The sequence below is a fragment of the Lathyrus oleraceus genome, chromosome 5, assembly GCF_024323335.1.
Source record: "Lathyrus oleraceus cultivar Zhongwan6 chromosome 5, CAAS_Psat_ZW6_1.0, whole genome shotgun sequence".
NCBI lineage: Eukaryota > Viridiplantae > Streptophyta > Magnoliopsida > Fabales > Fabaceae > Lathyrus > Lathyrus oleraceus.
The window spans coordinates 70056692-70061905 of record NC_066583.1 but is presented as its reverse complement, the minus strand read 5'-3'; positions in this window follow the sequence as shown (position 1 = coordinate 70061905).

The following is a 5214-nucleotide window of genomic DNA, read 5'->3' as shown; positions in this document are numbered from 1 at the left end:
GACTCAAACCCTTCGTCTTGTCCTCCTAGGCATAAAGACCACCACCCCAAGACCTAACTCTCAATCAAACAGGAGAATCGAAAGGAAGAAATCATGAACCCTAAAATCCTAAAGATAAATTAAATGGCCATGAGAGAGAGTCAAAGTCTCAAACCATAGGGATTTGACTCCATCAGGCGAGCTTTACATGATGGGAACAAAAAAAGGTCAATCGAGGAACTTGAGTCACTACCTCGTCGGAAAAGATGACCAGAGTGAGGGCAACGACGACGAAGATTTCAGGCGAGGTCTCCTCTCTTACTTTTCTATGCTTTCTCTTCTTCTTCCTCTATTAAAAAATAAGTGAGGGTTGAGAGGGATTTTGGGCTAGCTCGAGACTTGAGATTTTGAGGTTTGGTGTTTCAACTGTTTAGGTTTAGGGCTTGAGAATAGTGTTTGATGTTGTGTGTTTTTTCAAACTCTGATGTTGTCTCCCCTCCTTTAACTTTGAGTGTGCTCTTCTTTTATATTGAAGAGTAAAGGATTTTTGTTGGGTTTTGATTTATAAAAGGGAATGGAATTGGAAATGCTAGACCATGTTTTTCCAAATGCATGTTTGCTCTGAAAAAGCATTGCGCCCTTGTACCTTGCTTGTGTGCTTCTTTTGGATTGTTATGCTCTTTTTACTATATTACATTTGTTAATGTTACTTCTTTACTGTAGTAAAATGTGAATTGAGTGGAATTGGCTTACTATACATTAATGTGGAATTGGGTTTTGAACATTGGTCTGTTGCAGATTGGACTATTATTCCTATTGTTTCCTTGTTATGGATGTTGCAACTTGATGTTTGTGAGGCTATTTGCAGGACTGGTGCAGGCTTTCAATGGTTTTCTATGGTTTGTTATGGAACTTCTCAAGTTTTGCTACTATTGTTGTTGTTAGATTGTTGCAGGTACAAGGATGAGCTTTTGTAACTGCTATGTTGATGGTGGTTTCTTGGCCTCCAATTCTGCAAGACTGCTGCAGTTATGCTTCAAATGCGTGAATGCTATGATGCCTTGGACTTGTTGTTGTTGACTTGGACTGCTGTTGGTTTTGGTTGCATGGTTTGGAATTTGTTGCAAGTTTTATGTCCATTTATATGCACATGGTTAGGTTGCATTGGATGCTTGGTCTTCTTGCAGGTATGAAGTTGTTAGGTATTTTTGGAATTGTTTGTATTTGTTGGGTTTTGCTGCAACAGTTGAATTGGTGCAGGGTGCTCATGGATTGATGCTTGCTTGCTATGGCTTTTTGCAGCTTGATGGAATTGGATTGAAAGTGTGTTTGTTCATATGAAATTGCACTGAACTTTGCAGGTTTGTTCTAGTTTGATGCGGCTGAAATTGAATTGATGCATGGTTGAATTGTGAAGGTCTGTTGCAGGTTTGTATGTTGACCTGCCTTGCTTGATGTTTGTGCATGTTTTGGAATGCATTGTTGTAAATTTGGTGATGGCAATATGGTGAAGGTTGGTTGGAATGAGTGATGCATTGCAGAATTGAGGGTATTTGGCTATGGACAGCAGGGCATTTGGTACAGGAAACAATGTGGACTATTTGTCCATGTATTTGGATGTCGCAGATTCAACTAGTTTGCCCTATGGTTGGAGTAGATATGCACAGTTTAGCTTGGCAATTGTTAATCAAATCCATAATAAGTTTTCTGTGAGAAAAGGTATCCCTTTCATTTTGAGCATTGCTGGAATTACACTTGTCACATGATGGCACTGGCTAGTCATAACTGTAAGTAGGATAGAGCATTGCTGGAATAAAAAGTGTTTTTTTTTTGCAAGATGTCAAGATGTATGTTGCAATTAATGGATGCAAGATCATTTGATACTCAAATAATCTATAATTTGTTATAATTAATCATTTGACACCTCTTTACACACACACACTGATTATTCTGCATTTGGCTCTTATTTATACGGTATCAATTATGTTTTTTCAATTACCGATACTAACTATCAATCTGTATGTTTTTCTTAGCGATGTTTTAACATCGAAGAAGAAAGAAGAGGTTTTTGTATGAAATTGGCCGGAAAGCTTCTAAGAGGGTTTCGGACATTTTTATCATCCAAGTTCCTTAAGGATGCGGATGGTAATTTTGTGGATGTGGAGCTTCCTAAAAAATATGAAAGTTTGATATCGGCTGAAGAATGGGAAGCTTTCAAATCCAAAAGACAAGACCCGGTTTTTCAAAGAATAAGTGCTACAAATCGGGAAAGAGCATCAAGTCCCGCATATCCGTACCGAAAAGGACGTGTCGGATATGGACGCTTAGAACAATCCATGGTAAGTATTTATAAATTGCGATAACAAATTTGCTCATCATATATTAGTTTTATCTGATCAAATTGTATGACTTAATGTGTAGCTGCAGAAGGAGGAAAGTTCAGAAATTGTGTATTATCTTGACTCGTTAGGAAATGATTGGACAACATACCCGGATATGAAGGTCCTAATTGACACGTAAGTGAGAATGTTCGAAATTTTTCTTAGTTTATTATGTAGTACTTTGAGGAATTCAAGTGTGCATTTTATACAAAGGATCGAGTGGACGAAATCAAAGAGGAGTGGTGTCAATTCATGATAGAGCTCAATGTTTGTTCATAAATTTGTGTAATTAATGTGTACATTTGTAGTATATGTAATGACTTGTAAATGTGTACATAAATTTGTATATATTTTGATACATTTAAGGCAAAATTGGTTTGAATTGGTATATATATATATATTTGTTAGCCAAAAATTGGTAGAAAAAAGGCCAAAATGGCATATATAAAATGTGATAATTGTCTGTCAAAATCTGGTTGAAAATAGGTAGAAATTCTGGTTTATAAACCTGGAAAAAATGTGGTTTAAAACAAAAGCTTCAAAAAATTTTGTATACCTTAGACAGCGCTTTTGTAAAAAGCGCTGTCTAAGGGGGGGATTAGAAAGCGCTTTAGGCAAAAGCGCTGTCTAAGGGGGGGGCTTAGACAGCGCTTTTTGAAAAGCGCTGTCTAAGGTATACCTAAAAAAATTAAAATAGGAGGGTCTTAGAAAGCGCTTTTGGCCAAAGCGCTGTCTAAGGTATACCTAAAAAATTTAAAATAAGAGGGTCTTATAAAGCGCTTTTGGCCAAAGCGCTGTCTAAGGGGGGGGGGGGCTTAGACAGCGCTTTTAAGATTTAAAAAAGCGCTGTCTAAACCTTTAGCAGCGGAGGTTTAGACAGCGCTTTAAAGCGCTGTCTAAGGCTAAAAAAAGCGCTGTCTAAGGTCTTGTTTGTTGTAGTGCTTCTTCTTCTTCTTCTTCTTCTTCTTCTCTCATCTTTATTGAAAACCCTTTTGTTCCAACAAATTGGTATCAAGGAGCCCATGTTGTGATTCAGAGAGAATTTGTAATGACAAACGAAAACACAACATCAACGTAATTTCCAGCGAATCTACCAGTTTTTAAATGTGAGAACTACGAACGATTGGTTGCACAAATAAATGTCATCTTCAAATTTCAAGATGTGACTGAAATCGTGAATGATGGAGTATCTACATTAGAAGAGAACGCAAATGATGTTCAGCAAGCTACGCGCAAGGAACGGAGAAAGAAAGATGGAAAAGCTTTGTTCTTAATCCATCAATGCGTGGATCCTAACGTGTTCGAGAAGATAATTGAAGAAGAAACGACCAAAGAAACGTGGGATAAGTTAAAGAACTTGTATGGCAGAGATAAAAAATTAAAAAAGGGTGAAGTTGCAGACGTTGAGAAAGCAATTCAAGATTATCTCCTTGAAATCATTGATAAGTATAAACTTAATAAATTCATAGTTGTTATTTTTGTAAGATTTCTCTCATTCTCAATAGAGAAGAAGAAAATTAAACATACTTGGACTTAATGCTTTGACAAAGAAGATGAAGTTGAATAGAATGAGATAGGGAGGTGAGGCTACATCTATAGGGAGACAGTTTTTACAAATCAGGAATGATTAAGAAATTTGAAGTTTTGAGTTTGAGAAAGATTTAAGGATTATAAATATTAGGGTTCCAGATGAAGGAAAGAAAAGAAATATATTGTTTCTTTAGGTTTCAAAAAAAATTCTAAACATAAGGAGAGAAATCATCTTTTTGTTTATTTTATTTTGATATTTTTTACACCTCACTCGAAACAACGTTGTTTGACAAGTTAAAAAATAAATATAAATATATCAAGCTATTGGTTCAACAAATCCACTGGTTCATTGGTTTGACCGGAGATAAGGATGACAATGGGCAGGGCTTGGGCAAGGCACTATAGTACTCGTCCCCATATCCGCGGTTTAAAAAATATTTATACCCAATCCCACACTTGTGTGGGCATCAATGTTTGTACATGTACTTGTACCCTATGGATATCTAAGTACCCATACCCATACCCATTTACCCACATTTCTAATAAAAAATAATATATCATTTATAATTTATCAGTTCATTTTAAGTTTTTAAGTTTTTAACAACATTAAAAATATTCAAAGATGATATTGTTGAGTTATAAAATGAACAAACATCTATATTAAAATACATACAAGTTTAATAGTGATGCATTTAATAAAATTGATAAATTAACATGTATACATAATAATAAAAATATATAAATATGACAATTACAACTACAGTCTTGCAACCTTAGTGACCTCCCAATTTTCAACAGTAATGGGGCTAGTCATCTTGACTTCCCCGAAACTAAAACATGTCTTTACTTTCCTCCGTTTGATACGAGTAGGATAAGGCTCCTTATCCCGAGAATTAACCAATGTCGACACAATACAAGAATAAGTATCACTAACTTCTACATTGCTAATGTCTATAAATGGAATATCTAAATCTGAGTTTCATGGGTTCTCCATAATCAAACATGATTTAAAACTCAGAAATATGCAAATGGAAGGGAAAACAAATACCATGTGTTTTAATGCAGTTGCCTAGATAATTGAATTGAAATGCACGGTGGTCCGTGCAAAGAAATTCATATTCCAAAAATATTAGCAACATAAAAGTGACTAACCCACAAGCGCTCTCTCTCTCTCTCTCTCTCTCTCTCTCTCTCTCTCTCTCTCTCTCTATATATATATATATATATATATATATATATATATATATATATATATATATATATATATATATATATATATATATATATATATATATATATATATATATAATATTGCACTTGAGAA